The sequence below is a fragment of the Gracilinanus agilis genome, chromosome 5 (genome assembly GCF_016433145.1).
Source record: "Gracilinanus agilis isolate LMUSP501 chromosome 5, AgileGrace, whole genome shotgun sequence".
NCBI classification, from domain to species: domain Eukaryota; kingdom Metazoa; phylum Chordata; class Mammalia; order Didelphimorphia; family Didelphidae; genus Gracilinanus; species Gracilinanus agilis.
Genome location: NC_058134.1, coordinates 25,581,329 through 25,603,304, shown reverse-complemented (window position 1 = coordinate 25,603,304; position 21,976 = coordinate 25,581,329). Strand labels below are relative to the sequence as shown.

At 37.3% G+C, this 21,976-nt stretch overlaps 1 non-coding gene across 1 annotated transcript; it reads left to right on the top strand.

Moving 5' to 3' along the window:
• Positions 1–8,083: 8,083 nt before the first annotated feature.
• Positions 8,084–8,190, top strand: LOC123250861. Its single transcript, XR_006506477.1, has one exon. It is a non-coding gene; the product is annotated as a U6 spliceosomal RNA (small nuclear RNA).
• Positions 8,191–21,976: the final 13,786 nt, after the last annotated feature.

Here is a 21,976-nt window from a genome sequence, read left to right as displayed (position 1 = left end):
TTAAAAGAAGTGAAAGGTTGTCTTTAAGGCACATGCTAGGAACTCTAGAGAAAGGATTTTAGCAGGCAGGGGACAGAGGAAGGGATAACTGTTGGAGTTGGCGACTTCCTGAGTCTCTCTTCCTGTCCAGAAAGGAGGAGGAAAGATGGGTTTGTCAGAGCTTGACTACCTCAGGCTGTCTTTGGAGAAGGAAAAACCCTAAAATCATCTTGGGAGGTTCTCTGACTGGAGAACATCTAGCAAAGCATCCTACTATACCTGCTGTGGGTTTTATCAACTTTCCAGAAGGTTTTGTCTAAAATCCTGTCAGTTTGGCTTTGAGGTTTTACTTTAGGGGTCAGACCCACTGGGGTTGGAATTAGCCATTCTGAGAGCAAGCTGCAGCTTTTGAACTCAACCAAACCGACTACTGAGGGTCATGGATTGACAGCTTAGACAGCTCTTTTTGGGGAACACCCAGGTAGAAATAGGGAGCTGGTAAGTAAGCTTGAAGAACAGAAGACTCCCTCTCGTGAGGGCTGTAGATTGTTATAGGTTGGATAGCGACATCCCTTAGATCAGAGGTTGGCAAAGTTTGACTCTCGAGCCATATCTGGCTCTTTCGAGGGCCAGATCTGGCTCTTTCTGCAGGAGCCATAAAGTCCATTTTTTCCAGGCTCTGTTACAGGAGCGGCACTGTGAGCACTGGACGGCTCTCACAAAATTACATTTTAAAAAACATGGCGTTTATGGCTCTCCTGGCCAAAAAGGTTGCCGACCCCTGCCTTAGAGTCAGGGACACCTTGTTCTGATCCTTAGTTTATAGCCTCTCTTTGAATAAATAGAGATATTGATTTTATAAAACATTGTCTCCAAGTTGTTTTATGTGACTAGCCCAGTGAGAGAAAGTGATTCTGCTTTACTCTCACTAACAGAGGGCTATAATACACAGAAACTGGCTGAGTATTTAGGGAGTTCTCTAAGTGGAAACTACATCTATCCATTTGAGTTCTCCTATTAGCCTTCTGGGCTTATTAGCTACTTTCTATTTTTTAGCTCAGGCACTTCTCAGCTATGTGACCCTGGGCAAGTCACTTAACCCTCATTGCCTAGCCCTTACCATGCTTCTGCCTCAGGACCAATACATATTATTGATTTTAAGAAGGAAGTAAGGGTTTAAAAAAAACAACAACAGCTCACAGTTCAATGAGGACAAAGCCTGAAAATAATGAGGTATTTATACAATAAAATAAATAGGAAATGGAACTAGGACCTGGAATAGACTCCTGCAAAAATTCAGCTGAGTGCCTTGAAGGGACCTTAAAGGTCACTGAGTCCATGTGGCCTTCAAATAGTGAACTGACTTAGCCGAGGTCATACAGATAGAAACATTAGCACCAGGATTTGAACTCGGCTCTTCGGACTCAAAATCCTTTATTTTAAATTCATTTTGAAAATCTTTAAACATTACTTATATAAATGTTAGCTCTAATTCTAATATCCTCTTTCTATACAGCCTACATTTGCCTTAGGTGGGATTATACAATATTTGGTGGGTTTCCGATTACTTTGATTTCTTTTAAGAACATTTTTTTAAAAAGTGTTTTTTGAGGAACGTGAGAGAAACACAATAAGGCTCTCCTTACCATGACTTTCTCCCTTCTCCTAGTAAACTTGGTGCCAGCCTCCTGAGTCTTGTTGGGTATAATTGGTTAGCATACAAAGTAGGGAAATGAGGTCCTATTAATATATGCCAGCAGATGAATATGACATTCCTCCCATCCAAAGTCCTAATCCAGAATATTATTGAACGGAGATAAGGAGGACTTTCTAGCTCAGGTTTATTTCTGAAGAGTTTAATTAAACCCTGGATTTAATATGCTTTCTCGAGGCAGAAATTGTTTTTCAATAGTTGGGTGGTTTTTGATTTTTTCTGAGGTTTTGTTTTTATTGTTTTTGAAAGTCTGAAAACAGGCTGCAAGGGCACTTTCCCATGGACTGGGCATGATTAAATATAGCAGGGGTTCCTTCTTCATCGAGTACATTACCTTTGTCCCATGTGTGTATATTGATATAAACTTCCAGCATGTTGGTTTTGTGATTTAACACAGATGGTTTCTCCCTTTGTTTAGGGTTTGAGAAATGGATTTCCTTTTTGTGCCCCTGCATTCCCTTCTTTCCTGAACAGGGAAGAGGTGAGAGTTTTTTTTAGGGGAACCAAATTGGTTTCACTGTGGCATATAAATTCAGAATTTTAACTCACTATTTTTATACCTGGGTAACTGGCAGAGACCCTGCTTTCTTTGCAGCTTAGGGGAGGGGAATGAAGAAAGATGGAGTTCTCTGAGGCAGTTCAAAACCCTACCTGTACCAAGAAGCTCACCTGTGTTAAGGGGAGGAAGTTAGGGAGGAAATGATCTTCTTATAGCTTCCTACTTTAATTATCATTGCCAGCAAGTTGTTGAATTTTATTTTTCTTCTGATAATGGACTTAAAGTGGTGTCAGCTTCCCTCCAAAATTTAGGACAGAGGACATAGTACGACTTACTTTACCACAATTACTTATCACATGGTTTCTTAGAATGCAGATACACATATTTTATGTATTCAAGGACAGAGGAGACATGTTACTATGTGTCAGTGGTAAGTGAAAATGTTTTTTTTTTAAATGTTCACTCAATTATTTCATTAAAAAGAATTGGAAATCAGAAAATGTCAGAAGTACATGAGACAATTCTGTTAAAAGAAATGTTTGGGTTGTTCAGTTTGTCAGTTTTTTTTTCCAGGAAAATGGTATATTCCACCTGATTTTATTACATGAACAAAATACTGAGGTTGATCAAAACAAGTGGTAAATTCAGGAGGCCTTTAGTACTGTGATGAGGATTTCAATAATTAGTTTTCTTTTATTTTTCAAAGCTATTGATCATACAAAATATCATTCTTGGTCAATAATAGCCTTTGAAAGACTTCTTAGCATCTGGCTTGATGGGTTTGAAATGAGAAACACCTGGATTCCAATCCCACTCTTATATGCTTACAACTTGGTTAACTTCAGGCTTATCACTTAACCTCCAGCTGACTCAAATAACTCCCTTAGAAATACTTACCAGGGGGGCAGTTGGGTAGCTCAGTGGATTGAGAGCCAGGCCTAGAGACGGGAGGTCCTGGGTTCAAATCCGGCCTCAGACACTTCCCAGCTGTGTGACCCTGGGCAAGTCACTTGACCCCCATTGCCCACCCTTACCACTCTTCCACTGAGGAGCCAATACACAGAAGTTAAGGGTTTAAAATTAAAAAAATTAAAAAAAAAGAAATACCAATTCACAGAATGATTGTGATTCTTTTATATGACTCTGGAGTTCTTTATTTGGAAGTAGTCGCTGATTCTTCTATGTTTAGGTAATTAAAGTATTTTAGATGATTGGTGCTTTCCATTTAAAGCATGATTTGTGGACATTATTTAGGTATTTCTGGAAACCACACTGAGAGGTAGACATTATTTTGATTATCTGATTTTTAAAAGACATTCATTGGGGCAGCTAGGTAGCTCAGTGGACAGAGAACCAGCTCTGAGGAAAGGAGGTGCTGGATTCAAATGTGGCCTCAGTGTGGTACCATGGGGAAGTCACATAACCCCAATTGCCTGGCCCTTACCACCCTTCTGCCTTGGAACCAATACTTAGTATTCATTCTAAGACCTAAAGTAGGGTTTAAAAATTAAAGCATTCACTCCATCAATAAGTATTTATGAATCCTTACTATGTATTAAGGCAGTGATGGGAAATGTTTTGAGCTTGGTGTGTCAAGATTCACCAAAAAAAATGAGCATAACTCAGGTGGTGTGTCACTTTGAGGAAAGAAAACACACCATAATTTCATGAGATTTGTAGTTTAAATAACAGAAATGTATAATTGTAATATATAACTGTAATTAATATAGGCGGAATTGTCATCTATAGTGCACAGAGTGTCTATTCTATACTACAGCAAATGTTTCATCCTCAGCATATGGCCTCTGTGTGAGGCCACATGTGGCCGTGTTTCATAGGTTTGCCATCACCATATTAAGGGCATCTAGATAGTAGAGTAGATAGAATACTGAGAATTAAATGAGGGAGACGAGTTCAAATCCAGCCTCAGATACTAGCTGTGTGACTTAACTTTGTTTGCCTCAGTTTCCTCATCTGCAAAATTATTTTGAGAAGGAAATGGCAAACTATTCCAGTATCTTTGCCAAGAAAACCCAAATGGGATCCTGATGAGTCAGACAAGATTGAAACAACTGAACAACCAAACCATGTGCCAAACCGTGATGTATAGAAGGTCATATTATTCAGCTATGATAGTTAGTCCATCAGGCCACTTCCAGATTAAGACCATAGTTCTAAAATATTTGCTTTAGTACATGTTAGTCAGCTTTCTTCTATTGGTCTGTTATTTGTCAAGTGCTTTATTTATCTTCCTTGGATTCCCATACATTTCTTAGATTTGATAGACAGGTCAGAAATAAATTTTTGTCTAGGAATGATCTGAACAACAAAAACAACAACAACATACCCTCTTATAGTAAATAACTATCTATTAAACCTCCATTGTAAAATATTATACCCAACATTTATTCAATGATTAAAGGGTGTTTAGATATAATATTATCAATATTACTTAAATTGTTAAAATTTAGAGGGTTTTTTAATAAATCATTTGTCTACTCTGCCATGGAATAAAATCTCTCCACCCATGAACATCAAAATTATGGCTATGAATAATATTCATAGAGTTTGATGGGATGTTTCAGTGTCTCATGACCAAATTGGGTCAAAGGCAGAACTTGATATATGGGCTTCTTGACTCCAAGGTTGACCTACGATCCTCTGCTGTATGTTGGCTAATCTAAATTTAGGTATAATAGATATAATCAATTCCAAATAAATTCATCAGGGTAGAATCTAGATGCATAGACACTGGAAACCAACCATATCATTGCTATAGGGAATGTCCAGATGAAGAAACTCCCTTTGCTAATATAGATTGATACTTCCTCTAAAACATAGTAGATAGTCTTAGAGAGGTACGTAGGTCTTTGAGAAGTTAAATGACTTATACAGAGTCACACAGTCAGTATATATGAGAGATAGTAGTTGAATCCATGTCTTCCTGACTTTGAGACTAATGCTTTTTATCATTATACAACATAGCATCTCTTTTGTCACAAATAGATGCTTTAGAATTTTGGTGTTATTAAAAGTATATCATTTCTAAAAATGAAAACTCTAGTTCTGTATTTTTGAAATCTAACTTTGGGAATATTAAAAAAAACTAAAAAATTGCTAGTAGGGAAGATATGTAAGAAGCATTTCCCTGTCTCCTCTTGAGATATACTTTCCTGTTGCTTTAAAATTTTTCATTTAACCCTTTTTAAAATGTCATCATTACTCTATGATTCTTCCATAACCCCAAATGAAACCATTCCTTTAAGCAAGAATTACAGATAAGCAAAACACTTCAATATGTTGGCCATTTCTGATATGTATGTATCTCATTCCTCAATTAAAATTTACCAATGTTTTGTTTAGAAGCAATAGGCACACATTGCCATCAATCCTCTTAAGTCACAGTTGTTCACTGCATTGATAAGGGTTCAAATGCCTTTCAACAGTTTTTCCTTTACATAAAGTTGATCATCATGTATATATATTGCTATATTTTGTCTACATTCCACAGTTTCTCTCTGTCTGTTGGTCTCTCTCTCTTCTTTTTCTTTCCCAGAAAGCCTTCCTTTCCAACAAAGAATAACAGAGGCGGGGATTCTTCTGTTATCTTCTCATATCTCTTGGGACTTATCTTAGTAATCATTATTTGATAACATTCAGTTTCAATTGTTTCATTGTCTTTGCTCCTTATAGTTTCATTATTATTGTCACTACATATTCTGTTTTCCTACTCTTGCTTGTTTCATTCCTATATCCTCATAAGCTTTTCTGAATTCTGACTATTTATTACATCTTATAGCTTGCTAATATTCTATTAGCATCATAGACTACAAACCATTGAAACATTTCCCTCTTAATGGTTCCTATCATGTTATTCTTAGCTTAGCTTCTTCCATCTCTCCTTCACTCCTTCCAAAATCATTCCCAAATAACTGCATCTTTTTTCTCCTTGTTTTATTCCTCACCCTGGGAGCTGCTGCCCTCTGCTTCTCTTCCCAGTTCACTGTCTCTCTAGTTATCTGAAAAATCTTTAAAAGTTCCAGATGCCACTTGACATGTAACAAAGATTAGATGTACCAAATAAGTCGAGATTTTAAAATCAATTTCCAATATGTCTGGAATTTAAGAGGACAACGTAGGGTTTTCGTTCATAGATGCTAAATGACTGTGTGTGCTTTAAAATTCACCGTGGTATTTTAATAGCTGTTATTATGACTCTTTCCCTGATAGTTTAATGGGTATCCATTGTTTAAAATCTTCTTAAAAATCTACCTGGATTCCTTTTCCAATGTCTGTGTGTATCACATCATGGACCTTTTTCTCTAATGATTGGGGTATTCTGTACTCTTGTCTATTTTATTACTGATAGAAAAATAGAATCAACATCATAGGGAAAGAGCATCCATCAAAAGGCAGTAATGAGATTATACTGCCCATAATATATTGGGGCTTTCTTTTACCACTATAAGCTGTGAGTAACTTGTTCATACAATCCTCTCTGCAAGTTGGTTGCTAGGGTTTATTTGCCTTTGTTACTGAAGGGTTCTATCAGATTTTTCGTGGTCTTCCTAAGGAAAAAAGGTATAAAAATTAGGGAATCAAATCCAATTATTTAAAATGAGACTAATGAAAAAGTCACATCTAATAATACATCTTGTAATTGTTGAAGTAAATGGTTCCTTGGCTTCTTTGACTCCGTTGGGAACTGACAGAGGCAATGGCCATGACTGCTAAACAAAGATAATTGTTGTATATACACAGACTTGCAGCCCTGAGATTTTGATCTTGATTTTCTTTAATTTTTGGCAACTTCCAATTGTTTTCTCTTTTGGTGCATATGCTTGCCACCCACATCATATACATAAGCAAATGAATTCTACTGCATATAATTGCCCATCACTATTATAAAATAGGAAGTATGAAAACATTAAGGAAAAACCCATAACATCTTTAAATACCTCTAGCTTATTTAAAGCAGGGGTATAGTGTCAATACTGCTGGGGGATCTCAATCTCATTATGTACATGACTTTGAAAAGTTTCCCATAAATGTCAAAAGGAAAAATGACTCACAGATGTCTCTGTATTAAAAATGCAAGTCTCCTACTGGTCTTAAGAATTTGGGGACTAAATGAAGAGATTGTGAAAGGTTGGTGGCAGAGATGCAGTGTATGTGTACATGTAGGGGGTGTTGGAATGATATGAGTGCATTAAGTGAACTTTCAGATTTGAATTGGGCAGGGTTTGTTTCCTTTAAAACAGCCTGCATCTATTAATATAGGAAATAAAACAATACGACTATCAGCAGTAGCCCATTAAAATAAAAATTATTAAAGTCAGCCTGAATTAATAGTCACTAAACATTTATCAAACACCTACTATGTGCTACACTGTGGTGAGAACGAGGGATGCAAAGAAAGATAAATGAATCTGGTCTCAAGGAATTTACAACCTAATGAGGGCAGACAACAGATTAAAAAAAAAAAAAGAACCCAAAAATCAGGGATAAGGGAGGAACAAAGTGTGAGTCATGATGAAGATCTGCAGCCAATTTGTAACTGATGAGATGACTGCATTGCATCCTTAAATAGAGGATCTTAGAAGGGATTTCTAATATCCACCATCCACCATCTCCAATCAGAGGAAGAGAGGGATTCCAGGAAGGATTAAGGATGTGTAAACTCTGGATTTCAGAGTTGATGCAATCTTGCTTACATCTTAAGTTGTTTTAACCACTAGAAGCTTTAATGAAATCAATCTGGTATGTTTTGTCAACTGGTATGGGGTCAACCTTAGATGCTGTCCTCATTATTTGTTAATATCTTTATCTGATTTTCGTTGGTGTGACCCCAGACTAGGGATCATAGATTACAAATCTAAAACAGATTGGGAGTGCTTGTTTCAGCAGCACATATACTAAAATTGGAATGATACAGAGAAGATTCGCATGACTCCTGTGCATGGATGACATGCAAATTCAGGAAGCATTCCATATTTTTACTCAAATTTATAAGGGGTTAAATCAATTATACCAAAAAATCAAGCCATTTCCCAATTGATAAAAGAACAGGGAAAATAAATAGGCAATTTTCAGATAAAGAAATCAAAACTATCAATAAGCACATGAAAAAGTGTTCTAAAGCTCTTATAATTAGAGAAATGCAAATCAAAATAACTCTGAGGTACCACCTCACACCTAGCAGATTGGTTAATATGACAACAAAGGAAAGTAATAAATGTTGGAGGGGATGTGGCAAAATTGAGACATTAATACATTGCTGGTGGAGTTATGAATTGAGCCAAACATTCTGGAAGGCAATTTGAAACCATGCCCAAAGGACTTTAAAAGACTATCTGCCCTTTGATCCAGCCATACCACTGCTGGGTTTATACCTCAAAGAAATAAGGGAAAAGACTTGTACAAAAATATTTATAGGCGCGCTCTTTGTGGTGGCAAAAAAAAAAAGGAAAATGAGGGGATGCCCTTCGATTAGGGAATGACTGAACAAATTGTGGTATCTGTTGGTGATGGAATGCTATTGTACGAAAAGGAATAATAATCTGGAGGAATTCTATGTGAACTGGAACGACCAAAATGAAAGAAGCAGAACCAGGAGTGCATTGTACACAAAGACGGATATACTGAGGCACAATTAAATGTAATGGACTTCTCTACTAGCAGCAATGCAAGGATCCAGGACAATTCTGAGGGACTTATGAGAAAGAATGCTATCTATATCCAGAGAAAGAACTGTGGGGGTAGAAACACCGAAGAAAAACAAATGTTTGATCCCATAACTTGATGGGGATATGATTGGGAATGTAGACTCTAAATGATCACCCTAATGCAAATTTTAATAATTTGGAAATAGGTCTTGATCAATGACATATGTAAAACCCAGTGGAATTATTCATTGGCTATGGGAGGGGGTGGAAATAAGGGAGGGAAAGAACATGAATCATGTAACCATGGGAAAATATTATTAAATGAATAAATGAATGAATGAATATAATCTAAAAGTTTTAAACAAATAAATAAAGCAGATTGGGACCATAGAGGTCAAGATCAACCTTGTGACATTGCAGATAAGGAAAATGAGACTCAGAGAGGGAAAGTAATGACTAAACTCATATAAGTAGTAAGTGGCAGAGCTGGGACTAGAATCAATGACCTTCAATTCAAAATTAAGAGCTCTTTCTGTTCTTGCATGTTGCCTTCCTTGTTAGTCATTATTATTGATAAAGTATGGAAAGAGGAACATTATCTAGATAGTAAGGTATGGTGGTGGTACACTTAGGATGTCAGAAAATCCAGCATAATACTTCAGAGTATCTCTCAACATGGGGCATTGTGGTCATCAGCATCAGCGTCAACAATAACAACTTTTTTTTCCTTCTTCCTCCTCTTCTTCCATCCACCTCATATCCATCCATTCACTCTGCCATCTCTCTTCCCTTCAGTCTAGGTATCTGTTTGTCTATCTACCCATCCATTTCTCTATCCCTCCATAAAAACTATCTTTGCCATTTAAACCTCAGAATTGATGGGCTGATTTTGGCACACTGTAAAGAATGCTTCCCCCCCTCCACTTCTTTGAAGATCTATTCCTCTTTCAGTATTTTCCAGAGCACTTGAATTATAAGAAAACTTTTAGACAAATCACTTCTACCAGATGCATCATTGTTCTTTTCTCTATTTCCAGGTCATCAATCTCTGCTAAGCCCCAAGCACCAGGCATTATTAGAATAAAATGCTCCATGTTCTACTGGCATCTTTTCTGCTTCAAACAACATCACAAGAGCACAGATGTGCCCACAAAGCACAATGCACAGCCTACTTTTGTTCTCAGCTCTTTGCACATGGTTTTGTTGAAGTGAGAGAATCTCTGGTTGTATCAGAAATGCAGGAAGGTTTATGGTGTCTAAGATAGGTAATAACAAAACCCAACAGGACCCAACCTGATAACAGTTGTCATTCTCATATTAAAAACCTAAGATCTCATCCCCATAAACTTAATCTTTCCACAGTAATAATAATTGTTCACATTTATCTAGTACTTTAAGGTTTATGACTCTATTTACATATATTTTCTTCTTTGAGCCTTGCAACAATTCCACGAGGAAGGTATTAAATATCTTTTTGTCCCTGTTTTTTCATAGTTAGAAGCTGAGGCTGAGAGAAATGAAATGATTTGCTTTCAACCACAAAGCAAATAAGTGCTAGAAGCCAAACTCAAACCTGGTTTTCCTTACACAAAGTCCAACAAGCTCCCCACTAGTTAGTGCTGAATCTTAGTTATGGATATGAAGCTCGTGTCCCAAAGGAAATAGACAAATTCTTTCTAGGATAAGCTAAGTACTGTGGGAGATATAATGATGAAATGTTATCATTTATTAATTGAGTAATCTAGAGCTCTAATAATTCATTCAAATAATATAAAATAAGGTGAAGTAAAAAGACAAAAGATGAGCCACGAGATCTGGGTTTCTGTCAGACTCAGACATTTAGCCATTGTATATCTCAGGGATATTTCCATGTTGCTTCTTACATTGGAGCAGAAGCTCCTTGAGGTCAAAGACTGCATATGCCTTTTTTTTTTTACTTCTTCAAAACATAGTATGGCATAAAATACTTAATCCATGCTTATTGACTGAATGAATGAATAAGCTTAAGTTTCCACATGGGTAAAAAGGGAAATCTAATGTCTTTGGCATGTATTTGACATGGTTGTTGTGAGAAAAAAATATGAACCTCAGAACACTTTTAATTTGTCCTATCTGGCATGGCAAAGATCAAGCTGTCATTTGTGTGGCCTTTCTGAAGTGGCTTGTTTACGTAAAGCATGTGTTCCTTTCCTGTGATGAACAAGGCCATGTGGTAGAGCAGAGGATGGAGACAAAAACAAAGACAAATAAAATAAATAATTTGCATTTACAAAGGGATGATATTCTAGGGTTGCTACTAATCAACACCCCCGAAAAAAACCAAAGGAACAAAGAAACAATGATGCTTAATGTCCCTAATACCCAAACATAAAAAATCTTAACAATTTTCTGTTTCAGGAAGAATGCCTTTTACATCTACGTTAATGTTTTGTTTTTAATTAGTGAATAAAATTTGATGCTTTTAAGCATCTCATGATATTTTTCAGTTTATTAGACACACTCTGCTGGTACTAAACTAAGCGACTGATAGGATGTCATACTGAAATGAAGTATGGATACCTGAGTCGGTCACCTTTGGAGACCACGAGGGAATGAGACATAGGATAGATAAGTTTTGATTGACAGGAGGCATAAAGGAAAGAAAAATCCTGGCCTTGAAATTTGCCCTAGAGGTAAGGACTGACTCCTCACTGTGTCCTCAGAGATAAGGGTCTTTGAAATCCCCTGGCCCCTTGAGGGAACTGGAGGAATGTCTGGTGATGGCCAGAAGATAAAGTGGGGATAAGAAGGAGGATGTAAGAGAGAAGCAAAGGCATATGGGGTTCACAGAATTACCTAGGCTTGTCCTAGATATTTGTCTGGAATGAGGAGGGTCAGCACATTTTGGACTGACTCAACAATCTTGCTTTTCCCTCTCTTTAATATTGTCAGCATGTATCAGTGTCTGGCACATAGTAGGTGCTTATTAAGATGATGGTTGATTGTTGTTGATAATAACAACGCAAAATTTGAATTCAAGTCCAATGACTTTTAATGACATGGTCATCCCACTGAACCCTACTCCACCCCGCCCAGTCAAGATATAATAAAACTCATAGATTTACACACATACATCAGATGCTTCTGATGTCTTTGAGGGGAAAGTCTCTATCGCTCCATGTGGCGCTCTTGTCAGGCTAAATGTTGCCTATGTGAGGGATAGAATGGGCAGATTCAAGAGCTAAGTGCTTACTGGTTATAACTCATTACTCTTTTTTTCCTTTTTCTTTTTTTATTCTCATGCAAAACACACTTCCAGATTGGTCATTGTTGTAAGAGCAAAGTCACACATAACCAAAACCCCAGAATAAAACCATGAATACACTGATGAGAAAGATGACTCCAGCAGTTCTTTCTCTGGAGGTGGAGACGTTCCCCATGATAAGTCTTTCAGGATTTTAAGTCTTTCAGCCCCAGATCATTGCATTGCTGAGAGTAGCCGCGTTTCACAGATAATCATCGTCCAATAGTGCTGTTATCCCAGTTCTGCTTATTTCACCCTGACGTGTCATTACTCTTGACAATATCTGTCCTATAATTATGGTCAATAAAAATATTGTTGGTTCTTAATTTTAAGACTTTGAAATATCAAACTGGTTATTGAGTGAGTTATGTTAAGTTTTTATAAAATGTTTTTCAACGTCGTACTTTATTTCTGCCCCCAAAGATAGCCCTCGTTGCTTCTATAGACTGAAAGGACATTCTTGTTATTTGTTTGGGTTTTGTTCTTTGCTCTTCGATGGTGCTTGTTTTGTTCCACCGGGTTAGAGAGGAGGGGGGCTTTTGCAACAAATGAAAAATGTCACTATAATGGAGGAAAGAGTGCTATCCTCACATAGCTATAGAATCAGAGCTTTGGCTGGGGCAAAGTCCCAGGTGACATTCTCTCCATATCCACTCTCAACAGGGAGCTTTATTCTTGAATGGAAGTAAACGCGTCTAATCCTGAAGGGCTTTGTTCGCTTCAAACAGGATAGAATGAAGCATGCATGGCATTTTTGCTTTATAAAATTTGACTTCTTTTCTACAACATTATGTTATTGTTGAGTCTGACCCTTTAGAATCCTTTTGATCCTAACTTTCCCACCCTGACGTTCTGATCTGGTCAGTTCCTGAAGGACCAAAGACTGGGGATGTGGTTCTATTATGTTGTCATTCTCTATCCATTTTCACAGTCTGCCCCCGATGGCTGGAATGCTCTCCCTCCTTATTCTACATCTTTGAAGCCTTATACTCATTCAGAGCTCAGCTCAATGGTCGCCTCCTACCTGAAGTCTTTCCTAATTACCCTCTAGCCAGTAATATCCTTCTCCGTGGATTTACCCTGCAATAACTTCTATGTCCATGGAATGGTTCCCACCAATAAAATATAAGTTTATTAAGGGAAGAAACTACTTTATTTTGATCTTCATACCCCTAACACCTACCAATCAGGGAGCCATTAAGTAAGCATTTCTTAGTTAATACGATGTGCCAGAAAAATAGTCATCAATTAATACATTTTGATTGCTAAAGTTTCTTCCTTATAGAACTTGTAGCATAATGGTGGGCACAGCAGTAGGCATCACTTAATAAATGCTTGCTTCTGTCCTTCCTATAAGCACTTAAAGATTAAGAAAAGAAAAACACTGTTGAGGTCTTCTAGCACGATTGCCTCATTTTACAGTCAAAGGAATAGAGCTAGATGGAGGTCATAGTACATATAATGGATCAGAAAGCTAATATATGATTGATCCAAGATTTAAATCCAAATTCTCTGATTCTGAAATCAGTACTTCTTCCCACTACCCCAGTCTGCTTCTCCATTTATTCTTTGTGAAGATTAAATTTTTTTGTTTATCGTGTATTTTCATGCTCACTATTGGTTATTGGTTGAAGAGCAGTAAATTGTAAGAAAAAGTGACCAGTACGGCCATGATGGCACACACCCATACTTTACTGACTAATGGGGAAACTGAGGCTGATGGATTGCTTGGGCTTGGGAGCTTTGGGTCTTAGGAAAACTACAGTTTCTTCCTTATAGAACTTGTTGAATTGGGTGAATGCTAAGTATGGAACTAATATAGTGAGTCCCCATGAGTGGGCTGCTTACTGAGGAGGGAAACTTCTGAAATTATACAACTAAGTAAGATATATAGATAATATAATAATAACAACTGCAAAATCTAGATTTACTTAGCACTTCAGGTTTTTAAAGTGTTTTACCTTTGATATTTCATTTGTAACTTATCGCAAACCTGTAAGCTAGATGCTATTATTATCCACATTTTATAGTTGAGGAAACTGTGTTTTGAGAGAAGTTAAGTGATTTTCCCAGGGCCATCAGAGGCAGAATCTGAACTCAAGTTTTCTTGACTACAAATCTAACACTGTATCCGTCACACCATACCATAGCTGCCTCTTTCTTATTGATTTTAAAGACATGTTTGATTTAGTAGAAGAAATTAAAGACTCAAGGGTACTCTCCAAATAAGGTAGTTATTATTTGTATGTAAGATTCTGTGTCTGATGGGAAGAACCTCAGAGAATTTTGCTCAGGGATCTGCTGATTTATATCAAGTGAAACATACATCAAGAAGAGGTGAGCTCAGCTGAGGTAAGCACTGATTATATGGAAGATGACAACCCCAAGTCCAATTTTCCCACTGATGCTTTGTTTCTCTAAGTATTCCTATTACCAGTTGACTAGCACTGATTGCATTTAGCCCTAGAATGCTTCAAAGCCTCCTTAGTGAGATTCAGAGTAACCTGAAAAAAAAACATTCATTTAGGAGGTTCACGGGGTCATCAGTTTTGTGCTGTGAAGGAATCTAAAAGTAATCAAATCACAGAATCACAGAATTTGAGAGATAGAGGGGACTTCAATGGCCTTCTACTAATAGACCAAATCACATACCAAATAATCCTCACTATCCTCTCTCCAACAAGTAGTTTTTTGGCATCTACTTGATGACCTTTAAGGAATAGAAACCCACCACCTTTGGACGTAACCCAGTTCATTTCTGGACTAATTCATGATTAGAAACAGTTTGTTTTTTTTCCCTCTGTCAAGTCCAAATTATCTGCTTCTCAAGGTCCAGACATTGTTTCTGGTTCTGCTCTGCAAAGTCAAAAAGAACAAGTCTAAAGCTTTGCCAAAGGAGATCTTTCAAATTCTTAAAGAAAGGCTCTTACTAGCTTTTTTTTTCTTTTTCAGGTTAAACAATCTCAGTTTCTTTGACCCATCTTCTTCTGAACTTAGTCCAACTTATCAATATCCTCCTGAAACATTGGCATCTAGAATTGTACACAGTACTAGAGATGAGGCTTAACAAGGTGTGTAATTAGAATGTTGTACCCTAAAGACTCCATTTCCCAAAATTCTTTTTCTCGTCCCAAAATTCCTTTTTCTTTCATCCCCACATTGTATCCTCATGTTTTGGAAATAAATTGTGTGTAACTCTGCCGGTTTTGTCTCTTCTCCCGCGTTCGTGGCTGTGAAAGCTGGCTTAACTCGGGCTTTTACTCTTGTCTTTTTATTCCTTTTACTTCAAGTGATTATTAATAAATCTTATAAAATATAATACTTGGAGTTATTATATGTTAATTTTTAAGCTTACAAAGGGTACAATACAGTATTACTGAAATTTCCCTTTTTCTAGAAGTTATTTTCTTCTTAATGAGCAACAATTGCATTCGTTAGTTAATTGCTATATTTAAATGTTGACACCTTTTGACTTTGCAGTCCACTAAAATCTCAAGATTATATATATATAAATTAAGTTGGAAGATTAGAGTATGTGTATTGGTTCTAACTAAGGTGGAAGAATGGTATAGGCTAGGCAATGGGGGAGAAATGACTTATCCAGAGTGACACAGTTAGGAAGTGTCTGAAGTCAAATCTGAACTCAGGACCTCCCACATTCAGACCTGATTCTCTGTCCACTAAGCCACGTAGCTGCCCCCAATCCTCTTATATTTTTAAGACTGACTGCTGTTGAATACTACCTCTTTCATCCTCTACTTGCTAAGGTAAGGAGCCTAACCTCCTCTTTCTATATGTGAGAAAACTGAGGACTAGAGACATTAAGTGATTTGCACAACATCCCGTATTTGGTAAAGATCTGAGGCAGAGTTCAGTTCAAAACTTCTTGAGTATAACTGAAACTCTGGTCTAATTATCAAAATTGGAAAATTCAAATTAGATAGAAATGCAGTTGGTTGTGCATCTGATGGAACTGATCAGTTTATTTCTAGCCCTGGGTTCAAATAATGACTTCTTTACTTACTACCCATGTGACCCTGGGCAAGTCATTTTATCTCTTAATCAGTCTTCTCAAAGATCAAATGAATAGGGGTTTACTTCATGACTTCTAAGATCCTTTCCATCTATTATTTTGTGAGCTCTTAGACAGAGACTGTAAATAGATTATGATATGAGCCCACAGGAACAGACAGGGTTATGTTTGGATAATCAAGAATTTTTTTGTGACAATTTCCAACTGATTATATAAAAGGCCATCTTTAAGAGCATATATATCTCCAGTTGATTCTATTGATAGAAAATAAACAGCTAATAATACTAATCATGGGTAGAATTAAAGTTTGCAAACTCTTTCCATAAATTAGTTCATTTGATCCTTAAAACAACCCTTGGAGGATAGGGGCTATAATTATCCCCATCTTATAAATGGGGAAGTTACTTTAAATAGATTAAGTATCTTGCCTAGATTCATACAGTTGTATCCGAAGTTGGATTTGAACTCTAGTCGTCCTGACTCCAAATCCAGTAATCTCTTCATTGTATCATCTAACTTCTTCTAACTTCCCTATGAGCGCATGAGCTCAGAATAATTAAATTATGCTGAGCGACTCAAATGGCCATGAAAAGATGTATTTCATGTAAGTCTTTCCTCTTTTCTTCCCCAAAATTGATCTGTTCATCATTTCTTATAATGAGAAAGACCTGTGGAAAATTATGCAAAGATAAATTAGCGAAACCAAGAGAGTATTATATGCAGCGAACAGAAATATTATTTCAAGAATGGCATGTGTATATCTACCTTCATAAAGAGAATTGATAAGTAGAAGTAAATAAAACATAGTTTTATATGTATGTGTGTGTTGTCAAATGATGCCTTCTTTAATAGGAGTGAAGGAAGGGATTTAACTGAGTATTTTTTAGTGTTACAAACAAATTAATTAAAATTAGATAAAAGAATAGTTAAGAATTTTAGATGGAAGCAGCAAGTTAGAGGAATCAACTTGTGCTTAGAGAAATAAAGAAAGCCAACCTTTTATTAGAGCAGTGATTCCCAAAGTGGGCACCACCACCCCCTGGTGGAGGCTGCAGCAATCCAGGAGGAGTGGGGATAGCCACAGGTGCATTTATCTTTCCTATTAATTGCTATTAAGATTTTTTAAAAAAAATTAATTTCCAGGGGGCTAAGTAATATTTTTTCTGGAATGGGGGTGGGAGGCCAAAAAAGTTTGGGAACCACTGATTTAGAGCTAGTGAAGCCTGATGATCCCTGCTCCACCCAGGTATTTCCTGTAGCATATGATCAATTGACAATTTTCATATGAAAAGTAGCCTAAATGTCACCAATAGAGCATACATAATTATAGAGAAGCCATGGAATGGAGACTAGCAGTGCATGGACCAAGAGTCAGAGGAAAGCCCGTTCAGTTTTCTGTGGAAGATTTCTAAACACACACACACACACACACACACACACACACACACACACACACACACACAAACAAACAAAGAATTCACTGGACTAAAAGGCTGGGAGTGCTTGTGATTCTCCAGTGGATACAATCGTGGGTTCATCTAAATATAAATGCATAGATTTTTAGTGCCTCAAACTTCTGCTTTTCTGGGAGGGCTTCTGTGGATTAGTTTTTTCCCAATAAGGAAATCACGTATATCCCTGTGAAGCCTCGGAGCTTCTCTTGAATACCAGAAGAGAAATATTATTTCAAACCCTACCTGGAATACCCCAAACTTCTATCTCCTTTTGGAAAGTGGCACTTCTACTTAGCAGCTATAAGGCAAATGCTTGGACTTGCTTCTTGCTGTGATGGTCATAAGTCACACTGAACTGGCCATTCTGCTCCTCTCAGCCCACCCTTCTTTAAACGGAAAAGGAGCATGGAAAGCAGCTGGCCAAGGATTAGGTCTGGGTTTTCCTCTGACTCCTCTAAGTGATGACACTCACCCCACTCTAACTAGGTAAGCAGAATGACCAGCCTGGACAGCTCTTCAGAACACATATTACTTTTTGCTTCCTTGTTTGTTTTAATTATACACTTTTTGGGTAAGATAAATGGATTCAGTTGCATCCCACTCAAGAAAAATTTATTAAGTTCCTTCTTTGTGCAAGGCTTTATGCTGGTGTTAGGAAAGTCAAAAACAATCTCTGCCCTCAGAGAACTTACTTACCTTCTGACTCGAATCCAGAACTCATCCCAGTGCACTGCATTGCCTCCATCTCAACTTTGCCAAGCTAGTTAATTCCTGGCCCAGTCCTCCAGGATCCAGCCGAGGAGTTACTCAATCGGGCAGGAACCAGGGCCAAGAAGCAGCAGGGGACAGTCACAATCCAGATGAGCAAATGGGGACCTTGCCCTTCCTCCATTCTGTTAGCGATATGGTCTGTGCCCATCCAGGGAACAGAGGCTTGCCCTGATATTCAATCTTTTAAAAATTATGAGTAGATAGGGAAATGGTTGTAATAATGGGACAAAAAGTGATGGAAATTCAGGTTAGAATGTGATATAAACTCTGGAAAAGCTAGAAATTCAACAAAGGGATTAGGAGACTAGTCTTCACTGTCCAACTGCCATAAAATGGTAGAAAGTAGAAAAAAAAATCTGTAATATGATTTTATTTTTGAAAATGCAATGTTGCCCTTAAGAGTGATGTTTAATTTGGCAACCGCTCCTTAACACTTGAATGAAAATGTCCTTCCCATGATACATTCTTTAAATACCAACCAGCTTGTGGAGGAATATATTATCCTTTCTTGTGCTCAAATAACCACCATTAATATCATTTGGATTGGGGCCTGGACTGGGAGAAGAGAGGAACTGGAAACCTGCTAGGAAGAATTAATAACATCTTTATTTTTCCCTCCTGAGTTCTCAAAGTCTATGCCAGGAGAATGTAAGCTCTGGCAGGTTCTATCAAGATGGAGAGACTCAGAGTTTGGGCCCAGTGACAGATTTTCTCTTGTCCTAGGAAACAGCCTCTCTAAGTGCAGAGAGGCCCATTATCAGCAGAAGGACTATGAGTTGATGGATTATTTGGCCATAGTTACCCAAGAAAGAGAGAAAATGGTGCTAGCCAAGTATGGAATGGAATCAAGTAGGTTGAAGAGACATGGAGAGATTATGATCTCTGCTCTACTATAGAGGGAACTCACAAGAATGATCAATCAAGGTATAATAATAGATTTTATAGTTATCTAATGAAGAAGGCAGGCTTAGAAATCTTGTCACCCAACCATATGATTTAATGTATTTATTATTTAAAATTTTATTTATTATTTATTTTATTCTTTCTTTGAATTACAGACTTCACATTTTATTCCACACCTCCCATTTGATGCTCCCCACTAACAAATATAAACTATTCAACAAAATTGGCTAGCAGAAGTACCCTGTCTTATAACACGTACCCATGATGCCTTGCTTGTCTGCCAAGAAGAGGGGAATTGTGTTTCTTCTGAACCTCAATTAGGAATCAAACTTGGTTGTTGAGATTGATCTGAACTTGACTGCTTTTTAGCAGTGCTTCTGATTACATTGTTGAAACCACTGTGCATTTTGCTTATTTCCTTCTGCATCAGTTTAAACAAATCTTCCCTTATTTCACCAACTATGTGAATTTCGCAAATTTCTTATGACATTGTAATATCCCAATATGTTCATTTACCAAATTTTAGTTTTTCAGCTACTCCCTAAATAGTAGAAGTTTGTCGTAATTGTTCTAATTTTTTTTTACTAAAAATAACAGGAAATACCACTACAAACTTTTGGAATACATGGGATCTGTCTTTCTGTCTTAATTTCTTGAATCATATGTCAAAGTACTGGGATTATTGAGTCAAAGGATAAGAATGGTTTAGGAATTATTTTTCTTCCTATAATTTCAAGTCGTTTTCTAGAATTAACACTCTAGTTTTACAGATAAGGAAATGGTGGTCTAGAGATTTTCAGTCATTTTTTCCAGATCACCCCAGTAATAAATAGTGGAGCTGGGATTGAACTTTATTCCTGGAAACCTATTCTTACATCAAGCCAATAGACCAGTGGTTCTCAAACTTTTTTTGGCCTACCACCCCCTTTCCAGAAAAAATATTACTTGGCCCCCTGGAAATTAATTTTTCAAAAATTTTAATAGCAATTAATAGGAAAGATAAATGCACCTGTGGCCATCACCGCTCCTCCTGGATTGCTGTAGCACCCACCAGGGGGCGGTGGTGCCCACTTTGGGAATCATTGCAATAGACAAACAAATTTAAAAAATTTTAATTTTAAAAATTGAAAAAAAACAATTTTATTTAAATATAAATTTTAAAAATCACTATCATTATCTGAGTGCCCAACTAATGACAGTTTGTTTTTTAAAATGGACTTTTATAGATTTTATTTGAGAGGTAGAATAATTAATACAATACTGGGCTTAGTATCAGGAGGAATTGAGTTTGTATCCTGCATTAGATATTTTCTAGTTACATGACTCCTCAGCCTCAGTTTCCTCCTTTATAAAACAGGCCTAATAATTATAGCACCTTCCTATTATTATTTAATAATAATGCCACCTTCCTGACAACAACCATGGTATTATTGTCAGGATTAAATTAGATTATATATGTAAAGAGCTTCACAAACTTTAGAGCATTATGTAAATGTAGACACTTATTATTATAGCTTTTCTGACAGTAGACTTTTGACTATCCTTCTCTATCTTCATGAATAAGATAAAGGAATGTGAAGCAAAAGAGAGTATATTTAGGTAGATTTAATAACTGGCTGCGTGATATAACCAAAGGCAAGTTAGTAGTGGGTCAATTTAGAAAGATATCAATCTATCAGCATGCATTTATTAAGCTCCTACTATATGACAAGCACTGGGTCCCTAGTTAAGTCCTTGAGGAATTGCATTATTGTGGTCTACCTGTCTTAAAACTCTCCTCTACCCCTTCCAATTCCTATGGGGCCAAGAGTTGAGATTTCTGGGGAATGAGCCACCATGCTTTTCCAATGTGACTATACTCATGAATTCACTGTCTTCTGAACCACACCAAATACCCTATCCCACTGATGGTGAACCTTTTAGAAATGGAATGCCAGGGCCCCACCTCCACCCCCAGACCAAGTGCCATCCCCCACACTGATTGCCAGGAGTGCCCTGCTCCCACACATAACCATGAGAGGAAGAAGGTGCTCCCATTGGGCTGCTGGGCAGAGGCGTGGGTGATGGGGAAAATGTCATCAGGCACAGTGGAGAGGGAGAGGGGAGCAGCCCCACTCAAGTCCCTCTGCCTTTCTAGGAACACACTCTGGGGAGGAGGGAGGTAAGGGAGTCCACATGCCATCTTTGGCATCCGTGCCATAGGTTTGCCATCACTGTCCTATCCCTTTACTACTTCTCTGTCCACTTTTCTAATCTTCTTTCCCTTCCTCAATCCCCTGTTTTGACCTAAATGCTAAGATTCTTAAACTTTAACCTGTTTCCAATGAAGGTCGGAAGTCTCTAACTGGGGATAGTGCAGAAAGTATTCTTGTTCAGGTCAGGATTGGACTAGATGGTCTCTGAGGCCCTTTTAAAATCTGAGAATTGAGGATTTGATTAGCCAAAAATTTCTCTTCTGAATTGTTATGATTCAAATAACCTGATTGTTTCTGGAGATCTTACCTGCCCCCCCCATTCTGTGGTAAGAGCTTATAAATGTGAGCTTCAGCTAACCATTTCTACTGGTCAAGGACAAGGGGACGTCAGAATCTCGGAAAATGGCAGCTCTATTGTTTACAATCACAAGAAAGTCAGAATCATAAAGCATAATTCTAATTTTTCTCATCTTGTCTCTG